Source organism: Sorex araneus, chromosome 3 (assembly GCF_027595985.1).
Source record: "Sorex araneus isolate mSorAra2 chromosome 3, mSorAra2.pri, whole genome shotgun sequence".
Taxonomy (NCBI): domain Eukaryota; kingdom Metazoa; phylum Chordata; class Mammalia; order Eulipotyphla; family Soricidae; genus Sorex; species Sorex araneus.
Window position 1 is genome coordinate 20,385,737 of NC_073304.1, and position 19,879 is coordinate 20,405,615.

Genomic DNA, 19,879 nt, shown 5'->3' on the forward strand with positions numbered 1-19,879 from the left:
AGATTTAAAATAACTGTCTCATAGTTTATTTCCCTGTTATTCTGTGCAATATGAGGGTACAAGATATATTTTTTTTCTTCAGTCTCCGATACAATGCCTGGGGTTTAGAAAGATTCAGTGCACCCCTGAGAATTGCTGGGTGTGACCCAAAAAAGCCAAAAACAAAACAAAAACTGGAGTGATGAAAGATTCAGTGTAGATCTACTGAATGAAGTAAATAAATACAATAATTTTGAGAAGTAAAAATATTATAGCAATCAGTTTTATGCTTTAATGTGCATATGGGATGCAATTTTACAGCTTTTTTTTTGTTTTTGTTAATTATTTTTGGTCAATACCTGGTCGTGCTCAGGACTTACTCCTGACTCTGCACTCAGGGAATCACTCCTGGCCAGCTCTGGGGACTAAAATGAGCCCCAAGGTGGAACTGGGATTAGCTTTGGGCAAGGTAAGTGCCCTCTGGCTTACTATCTCTCTTATCCTCCTATAGCTTAAAAAAATGATCTTATTCTTCATATCAGGTGAAATTTGTTTTTAAACAAAACACGAGCAAGAATTTTGAAAACTGATGACTGAAAATTTGAAGAATTTTAGATTGCAGTTGGATATACAGTAAATTTTACCCTCTCTGTTGGCCAGAAAAAAATTGAATTATTGTAATATTTTATCACTGTCATTCCGTTGCTCATTGATTTGTTCGAGCGGGCACCAGTAACATCTCTCATTGAGAGACTTATTGTTACATTTCCGTTATGAGTTTTGACTGAGGAGAGAGAAAATTTTTTTCATGGTTTACTTATTTTATCTTATTAATTTTTTTGAAAAAAAATTTATTAGTGAATCACCTTGAGGTGCAAATTTATGAGCTTTCACGTTTGCATTTGGTTTATATCCCTCCACCAGTGCCCATTCTCCTCCACCAATGTTCCCAGTATCCCTCCCACCACCCCCACCCCAATCCCCACCACCCCACCCTGCCTCTGCAGCAGGGCATTCCCTTTTGAGAGAGAAAAAAATTTTTTAAAAATTAGTCCTTGTCTTTCAAGGAGTAGAGAGAGACTAGTGGATGGGACTAATTGGGAAATGGATAGTTGCAGAATTATTAGGACAGGAACCCTGCGATCTAGCAGTTCTTAAGCTAGCTAGGACGCCTTTCGCAAATCAACTCAGACTTGAGGCTTGAGGAAGAAACATCAATGCCTTTTCTGCCGACAGAAAGAAACAAAAGTCCAGGATTTAAAATTGATTTATACTTTTCAAACTTCTCTAAGTTTAATTCTTTGTTGAGGTTTCAATGTACTTTATTTGACCGAATCCATCTTCGCCGAGGGGAAAACGTCTCTTTCATGTGTTAAAACGAACATGATGACAGCCTACAATCTACAGCCTTATATTCTATTTTTGGCTTACCATTAGAGCTATGTAAGTCACTTTTTTTCCAGATGTAAAGGTTTGATTACATAATCGTCTCGACCCCTCCCAGTTCTAAGAATTTCTGAGCCTTTGGAACAAGCCATGAGGGTTCTGGTAAAAAGAGATTGATGCAATTTACTGCTGAAAATTAGGCTTCCCCGTCCCCCAAGGAGTAACCGACACTGTTGCAATTGTTATTGTTGCAATGACTGGGATTTTAAAAAAAAAGGTAACAAAGTAAATATTTTAGACTTTTCCAATGAAAACTACAGTTACAGCCAAGGCTGCTCTCGAATGATCTGGAGTTTGCCTCCTAAAAAGCAATTACTAGCGCTTTAAAAAAAAACAACAACCAGAAGTAGGCAGGAGGGCTCAGCCCCGAGACTCAGAAACCAACTAATCCCGCTTCTTCCGGGAAAGGCGCTGGCAGGCCAGGCGTCTGACCTCCTGGGACTTGCAGTTTTCTTGGGATGGCTCTGCCGTAGGAACCTCCTGCTCCTGAGCACGGAGGAAGACTACAACTCCCAGAGGGCCCCGCGGCGCCAGCGGGGTCTGGTCGAGCCGCCGCGGCTGGGCGGCTAGTTCAAGTTGCCATAGCTGCGAGTCTGCGGAGCGCGGAGTCGGTTGCTCCGTCGCGTCTGGTCAGTTACACGCCCGGGGTGCTGGTGGCTGCGGGAGCCGGGTGCGACCTCGGCGATGATCCGGCAGTAAGGACTTGGGGTCCTCTTCTTCTGTCAGGTACCTCCCTCCGCACTGCCCACCCTCCCTCCCCCCCTTGCCCTTTTGACACTCGGTCCCTGTCATCGACGTGTCGGTGCCACTTCCTCTGCTCGCAGGGGTGGGGACCCCAGAGCTGCGGGGAGCCTTAGGGTGTGGCCGTGGGTGGTGGTGCTGGTGCTGGTGGTGGTGGTGGGGGATCGGACCACAGATGGGTCGGGGTCGGCGTGTCAAGCCACCGGGAGGCCCCCGGTCCTGGGCGGGAGTGTCCCCGCGCAGGTGCTTGGCCAAGTGACTGACGCGGGGAATTTGAAACTCGCTGTTCTCGGTTTGGGCGTTTGGGCGCCGCGGGTTCCGCGGGTTCTGCGGCCAGCGACTCCCGGGGGTTTAAGCTGTCACCGAGTTGGGCTTCATTTGGGCGTTGACTTGCACGGGCCTGGGGTATAACTTGACGTTTCGTGCCCGGTGTCTGGGCGCTGGAAGTTTCCTGGGAACTCGATCGGTGACCTGTGTTTCTGTGCCCCCACGGGACTGGCTCCCACGGTAGCTCTCGGACGCCCCCGCTTTGACTTCCTGGGGTTAGGACGTTGCATGGCAGCAGCGTGCCTATTTTGACAGCATTCTCCGTTTCTGCAGACGTTCTCGTAAAGCCATTTTGCAGGTTGTACTGAGAATTAGGGCAAGTATCGCACGGGGCCTTTGGTCTCTTGGCAATGGTCAGAATTTCATTCTTCCCGGTGCAGAGCTGTGCTGTCTCCTAGAAATGTAACCCGAGCCACACACCCAACTCAGACCTTTGAAGCTCCTTAATGAAACGATTCAAAAGACTATGGAGAAATGAATTTGAGTCATTCATTTAGCACCGACACATCCAAATTGTTTTTCTTCCTTCACGTGGTCAATATTGAAACTTAGAGATATTTTACGTCCCTAAAAGATGGAAAGGAAATGGGTATCGTGTTCAAAATCTGGTGTTTCATGGTTATAACACCTGTCAGGATGAACTGGTCACAGCTCAAGTATTTAAAACCCATAGATAATTACTGCCTATGGTACTGGACAGCTCGGATAGAGGAAAACTCTGGCGGTTTCACATTAGCTTGGAGAAATTTAATTTATAAAATTTATAAATTTATAAAACTTATACATTTATTATTTAATTTATAAAATATAAATGGTAGGACTCATCTCGGTGGGTGAAGACCACTTGCTTAGAAGAGTGAACTTGGCACAGGTCCTTTGTCTCTTTCTTTTCTTTTCATTTTTTCTCTTTTTTTCTTTTTGTTTTTTGCTTTTGGGCCATACCCAGCAGTGCTCAGGACTTACTCCGGATTCTGTGCTCAGGAATTACTCCTGTTGGGCTCAGGCAACCAGATGGAGTGGCAGGGATCTAACCTGGGTGGGCCTTCTGCAGGGCAAATGCCCTTCCCGCTGTGCTATTGCTCCGACCCCCACAGACCCTATGTTTTCTCAGCATGACCCGTTTGCCATTGGCCTGACCACAGTCACCTTGACAAGTTGTTTTGATGAACTGTTCCAGAATATCTCTATATCTATATGGGCTGGATTGATAGCACAGTGGGTAGGGCGTTTGCCTTGCATGTGGACCACCCGGGTGCGATTCCTTCGCCCCTCTCAGAGAGCCCGGCAAGCTACCGAGAGTATCTAGCTTGCACAGCAGAGCCTGGCAAGCTACCTGTGGCATATTCGATATGCCAAGAACAGTAACAACAAGTCTTGCAATGGAGGGATTACTGGTGCCTGCTCGAGCAAATCGATGAGCAATGGGATGACAGTGATACAGTGATATATCTATATATATATCTATATACTTTTTTTTGAAGTCATTTCTGGATTTTTTTTTTTAGTACAGACATTGTCAGTTTATTTGAGCAACCTCCCATAAGTGCTTAAAAATCGCATGGACTAAGGACAATCACAAAGAACTGAAAATCTTTCTATCCATAGCTCTTGTTAACAACCAGTTTCCTTAACTTGCAGTGCTAAATGTGGGAGAACTGGCTTGTTTTTAAAAAGTGTACCCCCTAGGAGGGTTAGTACTGGCTCACATTAATTTTATGACCAGACTTGATTTAGCTTTTGATAGGCTTGCTGGGGATAGGCCTTTTGGCTGATGTGGGCTGTAACCCACCCTGTGATGTTACCTGGTGCCTAAGGGGTGATCAGGTGGGGTGGAAGTGAGCAGTGGCCGGCTGGGCACTTGAATGGGAGGAATTCCTGTGAGTTGAGTTTGTATGGTCTCAGTAAGATTCTGTCTTTCTTCCTGTAAGTCATTCCTAGGAAGTAAGGATGTGCAGACTTTTAGATTAAAGACACAGATGAAGGCTTATCCCCTTCCATTTGTCTACAGGTGGTTGGGGCACAGTATAGAAGCAGTCAAAGGTCACCTGCTTGACGAGGCCTTTTGCCCTGAACCTCATGAAGAAATGATAGGAGGCAGACCCATGTGCCTACGAAGAGCACTGAGCTCAGAGGAGAACAACACGGAGTTTTGGGGGTGTGCTTTGTAAGTATGGCCTTGCTCAATTTCTGATAAAAAATGTTTTTGCTTATTTACTTAGAAAAAAAATACATGCGGCGTTATAAAAATTCAGACGAACAAAAAAATAGGTTCAGGGTGACAGAACTTCCTGGGGAACAAATTATAGAAGGTCACAGAAGCAATCAGGATGCAGCTGAGCTGGACCTGAGAATTTATTTTGTCTTGGACACTATGTCACCTTTTATATGTGATATAATACATTTGTATATCATATGTGATATAACACATGTGATATAACACATTTATTATGCCTACCTTCTTTCTGAGCTTTATTCTCTTTCGTGGGGGGTAGACCCGGCTGTGCGTGGGGCGTCCTCCCAGTCCTGTGCCCAGGGGTGCTCCCATTGCTGCTGCTCAGGGCACCATGGGGTGAACCTGGGCCCCCCACAGGCAAAGCGGGTGCTCCAGCCATTTGTGCTCTCTGGCCCCAGCTTCTTTCTCAAAACAAAGCAGTTGAGGGTGAGGTCAGTTATTTGATTTGCCTGGGATTCTGGAGCCAAAAGAGCGCTTTGAGATGAAGAGAACCAGTATAGGCAGAGTTTGCTACTATCTCTTTTACTGAGTTGTTTTTCTTGGTCTTATTCAATCTTTCATGTCATTTGTATTGCTATTGTGGTTAAAGTGATGTCTTTTTATTTTTTATAAAATGTACACATTCAATATGACTCGTCATTGATATCAAATAGTGGAGTGTTAACAACCCAAGTATTGCAATGTAGATTTAAAATTTTGGACACTGTTAGGCATTTTCATGTTGCAGGTTGTTCATTTCCTGGGATGGGGTGGGGGGGGGCGCGATGGGGCTTCCCAAGTGGTGTTCCACAGGCCCAGGGGCTTCAGTGGGTGATTCTTAGCCTTTGGGCTGGTGGTTGAGTACACGTGCCCACGGTTGCTGTGTTTCTTGGTCTCTGCGCTGCTGGTTGTACCTAGGCTGTCTCCAGAACACTGCTGGGCGTCTCTAGGGTCACAGCCGCAGTACTCAGGATCTCTAAGTACCAGCGATGCTCAGGGTACCATGTGGTGTCAGGAATTGAATTCAGATCAGATGCCTGCTAGGCATGCACCCTCAATGCTAGACCGAGACTCTATAAGATTCTTAGAATTAAAGAATTTTAGAGCTAGAGGAGTCCGATAAGATATCTGAAGCCTTGACACATTGATGTGTGATACCAAAATAACCTAGAATAAATTTTTGTGTTTTTGTATTATAATCTCATCCAACTGATTGCATATGAAGTATTTTCAGTGTTTATGTATCATTTTGTATGTTTTTTTTAAATTTTATACATATCCTCTGGTGAACCTTTACCCTGTTTCTTTTAACTGGTACATCACAGTATCCCTTGCCAGGGGATTTGTGTGTATTATGTGTTTTTATTATTTTTTTCTAATGCTATAATTAATTCTGCAGTAGAATTCTTGTATATACACATTTTTGTTTTCCTACGATGCTGTTCATTGAGGTGGAATCTCTGGATCAAAATAATTATGTGTTCTTTATTTTTACTTGTAGTTTCAGACTGTTCTCTAGAAAAGTTTCTTTACTTAATACACTATTTTTAATAAAAAATATATTTTTGGCAAGGGGCACACCTGTCTATACTCAGCTCTAACTCTTGGCTTTGTTCCCAAGAAATCACTCCCAGTTGTACTCTGGGACCATGTGTTGTCAGAGGTAGAACTCAGGTTGGCTGTGTGCAAGGCAAGAGCCATACCTGCTGAACTGTCTCTCCAGTCCCCTCTGGTTAGTACCCTTATGTTAGGGTGTGCTGTTTGAGATTTAGACTGAGAGCTTCTTTCATCTGTACAAAACAGAAATAAGAATATCATTTTACTATTTTAATTTGAAACTATTTAATTAGTGTAATTAAGGGTGTTATTTGTCAGAATCATTAATATTTTTATGAATTGCTTATTTAAATATGCTTTATACCTTTACCGGGTTATTCTATTTTTTAAAAAATGATTTATCTTTTAGTTTCCATAAAATATTTTTCTGAGCTTATTTTTAGTTTTAAATCTTAGTTTTGATGCCTTGGTATCAGTAATAATGATCTTAAGAGGTTTGTCTAGCCTTTCTAAGATATCCAGAGAGTTTTATATAGCTCTTGGAATCTACACAAATGCTGGTGGCTTAGAGTGCTGGGAATATGAACATCTGTGGTTGTGTGAATTCATTTAATTGATGAACATTAGAGTCTAATCTCTGCACTGAGTTTGGCATTAAACTGGTATCACAAATGAATGAAGGCATGCTCACAGATGAATGTATTCATTGTTGAAGTTATGCATTGCAGTTAAGCCAGTCTTGGAGTGCATGAGTCATTTTGGAGAAAGTGAACTATGATTGTTATTTTAAAGGTTGACAAGATAGGCAGTTTTATAGATTGCAATAAGCAGGAAGAAACTTGATGGTGGGAGAGTGACACCATTTTGTCATTATGTCATAGACAAATGGTTTGTCTATGAGTAGCAATTGGTACATTGACGATGATAAAGAGTTGAGGTAATTTGGAGTTTTTAGAGCTTTGTAGTATAGATGAATGATAGTCTGAGGACTACAGAATAATATATTGATGACTACAGAAGATCAAATGACAGTGATAAAATGATTTATACCAACTCAAGCAAACCATCTTGGTTGGTTCAGTTATATTTTAGCATGTTCAAATGTTGCTCCTGATTTACTCCATAACAGACATACTGGTATTGATATTTATATTGTTTTATAATTCAACCCATATTATTTGCTTGCTTAAGATAATTTATTCCATTTGCCACAAGAATTATTTTCATCTCACAATCATTTAATTTGCATTTATATTTTTCAAGTCTGATCCTTTGAATCGATCAGACAAAATAGCAAAGTCTGCCCCCTAAACAAAACAAACAAAAATATGCAGACTAATAAGGAAAATTTAATTGTAAAGATATTTAAAAGTAATTGCAGCCATTGTCCTAGATATTGGGATACAACATCCAACCAAATGAACAGTCTCATAGAGATTTAAAGTGTAGAGATAGACAAGTGTCACATATGGGCTGTGATGAGGTGGTCGCCAGGGTAGACAGTAGGCACAGAGTTAGGGTGGAGGAAGGGTAAGGAGGCCTTCCGGGGGGTCTTTCCTCTGAAACAAAACCAGAAGGAGTCATTGGAATTAGCGAAGACAAAAGAGTGAAAAGGTTCCAGGTGGTGAGTCAGCATTTCCTGATGGTTATATTCTAGTTTAAAATTTGAGGAGATTGAGATATATTTTGTGGCACAAATAATAATATTTCTTATACCTGTGTTTAATAAGTGTTTTACTGTAACATAGTAACATAGAGTTACATGAATGCAAACATTCAGTGTTGGGCCAGGATCTTTTCCCATTGATGATGCAAAACTTTGTGTGATTGCATTATTTGAATCATGAGTGGAAGTTACATAGGTAGCAGTAGTAATTGATAGCAGGCATTTTAGACAAAATTTATGCTATCATTGAGGGACAGATGTAGGGAAATGGCTGGCATAATAGGTGAATTGAGGTCTTATATAGATAACTCTTTTTTTGGTGGCGAGAGGCACATCCAGCAATGCTCAGGGGTTACTCCTGGCCCTGCACTCAGGGATGATTCCTGGAAGTGCTTTGGAGATCATACGGGATGCCAGAGATCAGACTCAGGTTAGCTGTGTTCGAGGCAGCATGTACCTTTCTGTACTATCTCTCTGGCCCAGGCAGGTCTTTCTCTAAGAGAAGGGTGACTGAGAGTCTTGGATTCCTGACTCAAGAGGCTATGCCCAGTCATGATGGCAGAAGAACATCAGGTAAGTTGGAAAGGACAGGAAAAGACTCGGGAAATCATTTTAGTGACTAGGAAAGAGTTAAGACAAGTTTTAAATTATGAAATTGTAAGTAGAAATGAGAAAGGATAAGTGGTTAGGAAAATGGGCTTGGAATGATGTTCCGAGATCTAGCTCTGCCACTTGGTACCTGTGTGACCTTGGGTATCTTGACTTCTTTAAGCTTCTCATGTGCATGTCTTGGTGATGACAGTACTTACTTTGTAGGGTTAATGGTCTCTGGTGTTAAAAGTATTGGCTATTCAGCATCATTATCACTTTAATTTTTTATTTTATTTATTTAAATTTTGTTAAGGTTCTAAGATTTAAGATTACTTCACAATTGGGTTTTATACATACTGTGTTCCAGCACCAGCCCCACCCCCGCTGTTTTCCTCTTTCCACCAGGAGTCCCATTTTTATTCTGAAGAAATTGAAAATAAATACTGAGATTTTAACCAGAATTCACATCTATATCACAATAGCAGTTTTCAAATAGTTTTAAGTAACATTGAACTGTTGTTATTTTAAATGACTTTCAACTATTGTTATTTTAAATGACATTCAACTATTGTCCTTAGTGACCCCCCAACACACATGTGCCGTGCGCGCGCACCCACATGTACCTAGTAGTTCTTACTGATCACTCTGGTGGGGGGGTGGGGCTGGGGGATCAAACCTTCCACATGCAAAGCATGCACTTAATTCATTGATTTATATTATTGAACTTGGTCACTGTCACTGTCGTCCCAATATTCATGGATTTGCTTGAGCAGGCACCAGTAACGTCTCCATTGTGAGACTTGTTACTGCTTTTTGGCGTATCCAATACGCCACGGGTAGCTTGCCCGGCTCTCCAGAGGGGCGGAGGAATCGAACCCAGGTTGGCCGAGTGCAACGTGAATGCCCTACCCACTGTGCTGTCAATCCAGCCCGTTGAACTTGGTTGTTGGTTTTTATTTTTAATTTTAGTTTTTGGGCCACACTTAATAGTGCTCAGGGCTGACTCCTCGCCCTGCACTCAGTGATCATTTCTGGCAGGACTCGGGTACTGTAGAGGGTGCCAGGGATCAAACCTGGTGTGGGCACGTGCAAGGTAAGCACCTTACACACTGTGCTATCTCTTCAGCCCCCTCTCTCCCCCTCCCCGCCAACACACTTCCCCTTTTCTTTAAAACTGAAAATGCTGTTCCTTATCAGGGCTGGAGAGAGAGCACAGAGGGCGGGGTGCTTGCCTACGACGCTGCCAACCCAAGTTTGGTCCCCAACACTGTAAATGTACTGATTACCACTAGGCATGTTCCCTGAGCACAGAGCCAACAGTAATGCCTGAGCACTGCTGAGTGTTTTCAGTGTTCCTCCGCCAAAACCAAAAGGAAAAAAAAGTGCCATTCTTCTTAAAAAGAGAACATGCTATTTTAGATATGTTAAGATAGCTAGAAAGATGGGTTTTAAAAAGTTTTGCATACTTAATTATTACATTTTATTCATTATATAAATCTTCGCTTCTAAATAAATCAGCCTATAGGTAATGCATGTCTTGGGGCATAGGATCATTCATGAAATATATGGTAGGGAAGGACAATTAAAGAATTTCTAGTGATTGGGCAATTTATTTGGTATTTGCACAATTTTATATGCATCTAAGAATGTAATGGATTAAAGCACTGGCTTAGAGACACATGAAATACGTTTAGGTTCTGTTGCAAACTTTCAGTAAAGTAGTTGTGGATAAGTATTTTATTTAAGCTCCTTTTTTTTTTAGTAGCAAAAGCAAAGACTTATAATTACACTACATTTGCTTGTTTCAAATGGAGTTCAAAAGAGAAAATGCTAATGAAAATGTTTTGGATGCTATAAAGCAATATACAGATTTAAGATAAATGCTGATATTTATCTTAAGCACTTTTAAAATCTTAGGCATTTTCATTAAATATTTGTTTTAAGGTTAAGGCACTATTGATTTACAAAGTTATTCATAATAGAGTTTCAGGCAAACAGTGTTCCAGCACCAGTCTCATCTCTGATGTTAACTTCTGTTAGCATAACACTTGTGATATTAGTTGGTTGAGTTTATTTTGCACATACTATCTTGGGTCTTTTTTCCCTTTCCCACTATTAGAAGACATCTTGAAACCAACTTTCTTTCTTTCTTTTTTTTTTTTTTTGCTTTTTTTGGGTCACACCCAGCGATGCTCAGGGGTTACTCCTGGCTTTGCACTCAGGAATTACTCCTGGCGGTGCTTGGAGGACCATATGGGATGCCGGTGATTGAACCCCGGTCGGCCGAGTGCAAGGCAAATGCCCTACCCACTGTGCTATCGCTCCGTCCCCGAAACCAACTTGCTTTCTAAGGAATGTAGGGCTTGCAAGAAAATTTCAGAAACGTAGCCATCTTTTGAACAAGCTCAAACGATGTATTAGGAAGCTACACACACACACACAGACACAGAGACACATACACATACATGTGCACATTCTCCTTCGCTGCATAACAAAACCTTGGAGGCAGACAACAATAACTCTATTATTTGTGTCCTGACTCAGCCAAGCTGTCCTGGGCAAGGCACTAATCTGAACGTGGCTGGGTGATCAGCAAATCTAAGTCGGGAGCCACAGAGGCAGCCCAGCATTCCACATCTTCTCGCCGGAGCCTTGGGATAGTCTCATGGTGATGTAAGAGTTGCAGGAGAGCAAGATCCAGCTGGTAATCCCTTCCCAAGTCTCTGAGCCATGCCAGCAAAAATCGTATTGGCCAAAGCAGATCATAAACTGAGTGTGCTTAAGGGCCTGGGCAGGTCACTAGGAGGGGAGTTTATCTGGGGAGAGGTGAAAACTTGGAGAATTTTGCAGCGGTCTAGACTTTTTCTTGGACTTCATAGATGAGAGTACTACAAAACACATTCAGAGTCGTTTCCTTCAAGTCAGACCCTTTTGCTCATAGTATTTTAGCGTCTGTGGGATTGATTAATACTGAAGCCGCATCGCCCTACTTCCCTTCTGGTCTGTAGAGGGAGGCATTCATTATCTTTCGAGCATTTAATTGTCACTAATTTTTTTTTTCCCAATTGAATTGCTCATTTTCAACTGTGCGGTTGAAAGGAGGCTGGGAAGCCTCCTTTAGCTTCGTGGTTCCCTATACAAATTGGAGTTGCAAACTCAGGTGTTAATTGGGTCAATCAGCCCTTGTGAAGCTGCCCCATGGGGATTGAGGATTTGTTTTGTTCGATTTTCAAGCCATACTTGATTGTTCTGGAGGCTGCTCTGAGTTTTGTGCCTGGGGTCTCCTGGCTGTGATCAGGTGACTGCACTGCTGGGGCAGGAGCCCAGACTCCTACAGACAAAGCCTACGCTCAGCGTTTCTGGGATATCTCTGGCCTCCTGGGTACTGGGGTGAACAGGATGTTTCTAGGGCAGACTCCATGTTCATGTTCTCACGGGAAATTCATGCCCGGTGTTCCTAAATCCTCATATTATTCCAAAGTAGCTGAAATCAAAAATTTTTACGTGAGGCCTCTTTTCAAATCAAAGTTTTAAAATAACACAGCTGACATTACTTTTCAAATAGATATTGACTGACCACATTTGGTCTGTGGTCTCCAGTTTGGGGCCTCTGATTTAAAGAAAATGGTGCCAGAAGTTTGAGATTCTAGCTCTGATCATTTGTCTAATCTGGGTAGTTCAGACAATTATCAGGAGTTGTTTGCACGCTCAGAAGACTTTATTCTATTTTTTTTTTTTTAAATTTCTGTCAGCAAATTCCAAGAGCGCAATTATTATTTATTTATTTAAATGTTTTTGGTTTTGGGGTCACACCTGGCAATGCACAGGGGTTAATCCTGGCTCTGCACTCAGAAATCACTTCTGGCCATGCTCGGGGACCATATGGGATGCTGGGAATCGAACCCAGGTCGGCTGCATTCAAGGCAAACACCCTCCCCATTGTGCTATCGCTCCAGCCCCAAGAGTGCAATTCTAAGGCTCAACTTCAAGTAATCCTTCTTGGGAATTTAGAGACATTTTTAAGAGTTCTTTTTATGAAAAACTTGAGTTTTTGTTTGTTGTTTTTTATCTTGACATGTTTTACTTTTTATTTAATTTTGTAAACTGCCTCACTTATTTTAGAATTATGTGTGGGCGTTTGAGTCTAAAATACTTCTGTCATTCCACTTGTGAGACAGGAGGGGGGTTACTAAGAAACTTTATTTTTCTTTTAAAACTGCATTGATTTTTTAACAACTGATACACAGGGGTTACTCCTGGCTCTGCACTCAGGAATTACCCCTGGCGATGCTCAGGGGACCATATGGGATGCTGGGAATCGAACCCGGGTCGGCTGCATGCAAGGCAAATGCCCTACCCGCTGTGCTATTGCTCCAGCTCCTGTGTGTGTCATTTTTTTTTTTTTTTTTTTTTGCTTTTTAGGTCACACCCAGCGATGCTCAGGGGTTACTCCTGGCTTTGCACTCAGGAATTACTCCTGGCGGTGCTTGGGGGACCATATGGGATGCCGAGGATCGAACCCGGGTCGGCCGCGTGCAAGGCAAACGCCCTACCCGCTGTGCTATCGCTCCGGCCCCCATTTTTTTTTTAAGATGGCACAGTTTCTTTTACTTACTTGTGGCCTGCTGTTTTATTTTATTTTATTATTATTTTTTATTTTTGCTTTTTTTTGGATCATACCGAGCGATACACAAGGGTTACTCCTGGCTCTGCACTCAGGAATCACCCCTGGCGGTGCTCAGGGGACCATATGGGATGCTGGGAATCGAACCCGGGTCGGCTGCATGCAAGGCAAGTGCCCTACCCGCTGTGCTATTGCTCTAGCCCCTGTGTGTCATTTTTGATGGTACTTGGTCTTTTGTGGAAATGCGCCTGTTCTCTGCTTGCTAGACACTGGTCCATCCATGCCATTTTGCCCCTGTATTACCAGGAGTGCGTGCGTGCGTGTGTGTCTGTGTGTGTCTGTGTGTGTGTGTGTGTGTGTGAGAGAGAGAGAGAGAGAGAGAGAGAGAGAGAGAGAGAGACAAACAGACAGAGACAGACAGACAGAGACAGACAGAGACAGACAGAGACAGAGACAGAGACAGACAGACAGAGACGAAGGAAGAAAGAGAATAAAATGTTGAATTCATAGGAATAGATTGAACAAACAACCATTCTAGTTCTCCTTAAATCAGATGTTTTCATCTGGGAATACTTTTTTTGGGTCATACAAGCTGTAGTCAGGACTTACTCCTGGCTCAGTGCCCCAGTATCTCTCCTTGCAGAGCTCAGAGGACCATATGTAGCATCGAGGATTGAAGGAGCATTATTTTTATAACCCCATTCACTCATTCACTCATGTCTCTCTCTCTCTCTCTCTTTCTGTCACACACACACACACACACACACACGCAGAGTCAGTCAGTCAGTGACCAGTTAGCCTTATCTGGGGATTTTTAAAAATTCATGTATTGGTTGAAGTATAGAAGAACTTCTCTATTTGTACATTCTCTAGTTCATTGGAGACAGATTTAGTAAAAAACAACAACAACTCATCTTTTCTTGTCTCATCCATCTGTGAAATTTATGCACATTCTTCATGAAGAGTAGAATACTCCTGACCTCACTCTCTTGGCATTTCTTAGCTCACCATCTATGCTACTCTTAACAAGTTTTTCATCAACAACTGTGACATATCTACATTCATATTTCATTTCTAGTATGGACTAGAAAATGATGAGTGAGTGAATCTTGTATCTCTCTGATTTTATTTCCCATGCTTTATCTACAGATGTAAGAGAACTGACCAATGGGCAGAACTATTGATTTTGATCTTATATGAATTTACCAAAAGGATTTGAGGAGTTTAAGATATAGAGGAGCACTGAAGTAAGGGTGACAGATAGAACAGATGTTTGTATATAGGAAGTTACCCTTAAAAGATGAGGTGTAGCCGTCAAATCCTACAGTTATTAAAACTGGAAAATTCAAAGACTTTTAGCATGGTCAGTGATTCAGCTTAAAATTTTGCACTTCCCCAGCCCCCCCACCCCCCTTAAGTGTCAACATCATTACCTTGAAAATGTTTTCTGAGGATGGTTGTCTTGGGTGATGACAGCTGAGGCCACAGAAGCAATCGCCTACTTAACATGCACTAGTCTGCCTTTGTGAAATATCACCCCGGATGCTGGGTGCTTATCTTTTATGGAACAGCTTGTAAATCTTAATTGTTTTAAACTGGCTCTGAGGAAAAGAGGCTGGAGAATCCATAAATTACAGCTCTCATACATACAAATGTGCGTCATTATAATGAAGACGATCTGATGGCTGTTTAGGTCAAATAATAAATGAGGTGGACCTGCTTCCTTGCCTCTTATTCCTTGCCGCTGTCCTCTGCGTGCAGTTGTACTCTCTCCCTGGTGTGGGTTTGCGTCTGGACCTTTTAATGTATCCATTTACTGTTTGGTTTTCAGGCTCCACCTTTTTTTTTTTTATTTTTTTTTATTTTTATTTTTTTTATTTTTTTATTTTTTTTTTATAGTTTATTTTTAATTAGTGAGTCAACGTGAGGGTACAGTTACAGATTTATACATTTTTGTGCTCATGTTTCTCCCTTACAAAGTTTGATATCAGGCTCCACCTTGCAGTGGTTGGAGGCTCCATCTGGCTCTGTGCGTGGACCAGGTAGGGCAGGGGATCGAATCCAGGCCTCCTGCATGCAGAGCACGCACGCAGCCCGTTGAGCTCTCTCTCAGGCCCTGGGCATTTGTTTTTAATGGATAGAGCCTCAGTGGGAGAGAATTGATGAGGGTTCATTACTTGCTCTGGTGGCTGTAAGTCTTCTTTGTAAGGTTCATTAAGGCAGAATCAACAATATTTATGCCTTTAAATACTGAAGTGTTGGGAACAGCTAAATAAACTTAAGAATAGCACCATCTGGGCTTAGACTCAGAGCCTCCTCTAAGGCAGGAGACTTTCACCCAAGAACACAATTCTTAGTCCTCTTGAGAGTTTTGGTAAAAGTTTCGCATCTGAAAAGTAGGCGGCATAAATACTGCTTGCTTATCAGGGAAATTTTATTGTACCAGTAGGTGGTAGTAAACCGCAGAGAATACTTAATTGCTTTTCCTTCAGATCAAGGGAATGCCTTTCTTAGTTTTGACTAGAATTTAGGTTATTCAACTTAATTTTTTTTCTTTTAAAGAATACATCAATCATTGTGCAAATTTAGCAACTTTTCTTTTTAATCAGTAAGTGTATCTATAAGAGATTTGCATTTGTGACTTCATTTGAAGTTGGTGCTTTCTAGTGACTTGATCCTACCTAGGGTTAACACAGGATACTCAAAAGTATGGTTGAGAAATTGCCAGGGACCAGGGAGATGATTCAAAGACTAGACTGCATGCTTTACATGTGGGAGTCCTTAATCATTCGCCAGTACTTCCAGATCTCCTGAGTGAATACCTCCTGGAGTAACCCCTTACCATTACTAGTATGGCCCAGAACAAAACAGAGCAAAAGCTCTACAACACAACACAAAACAGAAGTTACCAGGAAGAACAACTGCTAAGAAAAGGATAGGCTGAAATTATCGTTTGTATTTAAATGTAATTTTCAGTTGTCATCAATGTCACTGATCTGCTACCACTGAAGAATTTTTTTTTATGTTCTTCTTCTTTTAAGGATACTTTATATTTAATGCTGCATATTCACAACCAAACAAGTTATGTCAATTTACACATTCCTGTGAGGAGAGTATAAGAGTTTTCTTTCCCTAGCTATAGCGTAGCTAACTTGAGACATTACTATCTAAAAATGCCTAAAAGACATTACTCGGAAAAGAAGGCATCTCATTGTTCATGTTTCTTATGTTATTAAATAGGATTTATATATTTGTTTATAGCTATCAAGATTTGTTTTCTGGAATGACCACTCAATATGCCTTTGTCAACATATTCTTTATATATCCTATATATAAAGAATATAGTAGTTTGGGTATAATTTCATTGATGATTATTTTCAGTGGCCTGGTTAATTTTTATTATAGATTGATATTAGGATGCACAGTGCTTTAAAAAAATTAAAAAATACTTTTGTTTTGAGCTCTGGGCTTACTTCTGGCTCTGCACATAAGAGTCTGGTGGAGTCAGAGGACCATATGGGATTCTGGGAATCAATCTTGGGTCTACGACATGCAAGGCAAGCACTCTACCTGTAGTGCTATTCCTCCAATTCTTAAAGTTAATTTTTGAGTTGTAACATGAAATCACATCTTTAATTTAATCATTTGGGTTCATGGACAGCCACGAGTAAGGCTCAGGGATCACTTTGATTAGCTCAAGGGACCATATGGGCTATTGGTGATCAATCTGCATTGGCAGTGTGCAAGGCAAGTGCCCTAAAATCATGCAATTTTAATGGTGATGGAGTGGCTTTTGTGTATTTCCTCTTTAGTTACGGATGAAGCCTGTTGCTAGCTCAGTAGCCACTTCTCTTGCATGTATTTCTTCTGTTATCACCTGTGCATCTGGGGAGAGGTGATGTTGACTGATGATAGACCTGCATTGTTTTGGGAAGTTGGGCCTGTGTCACTATAGAGTTCTGTGTTGTGACACAGAATTATCCTCTCTCAATAGCTATGCGAATAAGCCTTGATATTTGGAATCAAATGAAGAAAGTGCTTAAGTTTTATTTATTATGAAAATAATGTAATTTTGACTTTTCTATCATAGATTCTTTAGTTTCTCTTAGCTTAACTTTTATGACACATATGTATTAAAAGTCCTTAGTTGGTTGCTCAATGTTTCATATGCTATTAGAAAAATAGTCACATAAAACTCTCATATATTATTGCAGTTAGGCACATTTTAGTCAATAGTCTCAATTTTATTTAATAGCTATAATTTTCTTCCTTAAAGTGAGATCTGGATATAGAATTATTCATCAGTTGATAATAATGAATGTTTCATTATCAAAACTGAGTTTTACTTATATACTGTGGTAATAATCAATGTTGTAGAGAGTTATATACTTGTATCACTTGTCATCCCGTTGATCTTCAATTTGCTCGAGCTGGCGCTAGTAGCATCTTCATTTTTTCCTGTCACGTGCTAGTGTAGCCAATGATATCTCCTCGATCCAGGAACAGGAGGAGCCTCAAACACTTCATTCAGGGTTTTGATGAAGAAGTCTGACCATCTCGTTGGTGGGTGGCCACGCGGTCTTTTGATGTCCCGTGGAATCCAGTCAGTAACAGCTCTATATAAAGAATATAGTAGTTTAGGTATAATTTCATTGATGATTATTTTCAGTGGCCTGGTTAATTTTTATTATAGATTGATATTAGGATGCATAGTGCTTTAAAAAAATTAAAAAATACTTTTGTTTTTTTGGTAGTCTCTGAATCACATTATGTGTCCGGCACATCTGATTTTTGATGCCTTGGCAAATGAGACAGCATCCCTGATTCTTGACCACCAAAGGATGTCAGAACTCTGGATTCCTTCTCTCACTTGAGTGAAACATGATACTCCTAGCATAGCTCTTTTGATTTTTCTTTGGGATACCCGAAAAGCGCTCTCATCCTGTTTGCATAGGGCCCAGGTCTCTGAGGCATATGTTAGTGCAGGAAGAATGGTGGAGTCGAAAAGATGTGCTTGGAATCAGAGGTTCTTCATCCTCTTAATCACTTTTTCGATGCTCTTGAAGGCAGTCCACGCTGCTCTCTTTCTCCTGCGCAGTTCTGGTGCCAAGTTCTTCCTCATGTTGAGTTCTCAACCCAGGTACACATAGCTGCTGCATTTGGAGATGTTTGTTTCATTGAGAGCAAATGGAACGTCAGGCACTAGTTCGTTTTTCATGCACGTCGTTTTGCTGAGATTCAGCTGCAGTCTGACCTTTCCACACTTGCAGTCGAAGTCGACCAGCATTTTTGCCTCTTGGCTAATGTTTGGCGTTATGAGAATGATGTCATCATTGAAGTGGAGGTGGTATAGTTGCTGCCTGTCTATCTTCATTCCTATTCCTTCCAATTCCACTTGTCGAATGATGTTCTCAAGGGTGGCACTGAAGAGTTTCGGTGAAATGGTATCACCCTGCCAAACCCCTCTTTTTACGTCAATGATTACTTCCTTGTAAAATAGTGAGATCCTGGTGGTGAATCCATAGTAATACAGCTCACGAAGCATCTTGATGTACTGAGTTTGAATGCCCTGTTTGGCTAGGGCTTCAATGACCGCTTCAGTCTCAACAGAATTGAAGGCCTTCTTTAAATCGATGAACATTAGACAGAGCAGCATTTGAACTCTCGAGAAACTTAAGTGAGTTTGGTCACTGTGTGGAATATGGTCGATTGTGCTGAATCCTTTCTGGAACCTGGCTTGCTCACATAGTTGTCCTTCGTCTAGTGTTCTGCCTCTTCTATTCAGAATGACTTGAGTGAATAACTTGTAGATGATGGATAACAGGCAGATTGGACGATAGTTGCCGATGTCATGGGTGTCTCCCTTCTTATATAACAGAACAGTCCTGCTGGTTTTCCATTGGGACGGAACCTTGCATTCGGACAGGTAGTGTGTGAAAAGCCAACACAGTGTAAAGATGAGTACTGGCGGCAGATTCTTCAGGTGTTCGGGTCTGACCTTGTCCGGACCAGGTGCTGTGTGCGTCTTTACAGATGAAATGGCGTGTCGGATTTCAGAAGGGAGGACGTTGGGAACAACATTTCCATCCTGCGGAATTTGGTATGTGGGCAGGTGGACATGGCTGTCAAAGAGATCCGAGTAGAGTAGAAGTCGTGAATAATTCTCTCCATTGCCTTTCTGGAAGACATGCTAGATCCATCGGGACGTCGGAGGGCAGTCACCTTGGTCTTGTAGTTGGCGAAGGACAGGCGAGCGTTGCGAATACTTTTCCCAGCTTCTGCCGCATTGGCCGACACTGCTGCTCTTCTCTCTTTGAGATCTTCCTTTATCGCTTCTCTGCACAGCTTTGTGAGAGTTATACATTTGTCATGTTTTCTTTGAGCTGTGTGGCAGGAGTAGTTTCCTGTGAGAGTGTGGAGTGTATGTGTAAGTACTAGTGCTTTGTAGTATTTGAACTATTATGAAAAAATATTAGAAGTACAAATCTCAGAAGGGGGAATATGTATTAAGAATATATTCTTATAAAACAGCTTGATGGGATAATAGAAACAGGAAGAAGAATATTTATTAGGCCTAGCTGGTATATAACATACTTGAATATATTGGTCTCTATATTGTGATATTTTATATTTTTTCAAATCATTGAAAATAACCATAACATTTTTATGTATAATTATTTGTCATCAAGTTAGAACTCAAATAGTCTGTTTATTAGACAAGATTGATAAGCCATTG

At 41.4% G+C, this 19,879-nt stretch overlaps 1 protein-coding gene across 1 annotated transcript in view; it reads left to right on the forward strand.

Moving 5' to 3' along the window:
* Nucleotides 1–2,016: 2,016 nt before the first annotated feature.
* Nucleotides 2,017–19,879, forward strand: part of CEP128 (centrosomal protein 128) — a 465,435-nt gene continuing 447,572 nt past the window's right edge. The window contains exons 1-2 of the mRNA XM_004610293.2: nucleotides 2,017–2,151; nucleotides 4,502–4,657. The gene's annotated coding sequence lies outside the window, so the exon portion shown is untranslated. The remainder of the gene's footprint in view (nucleotides 2,152–4,501; nucleotides 4,658–19,879) is intronic.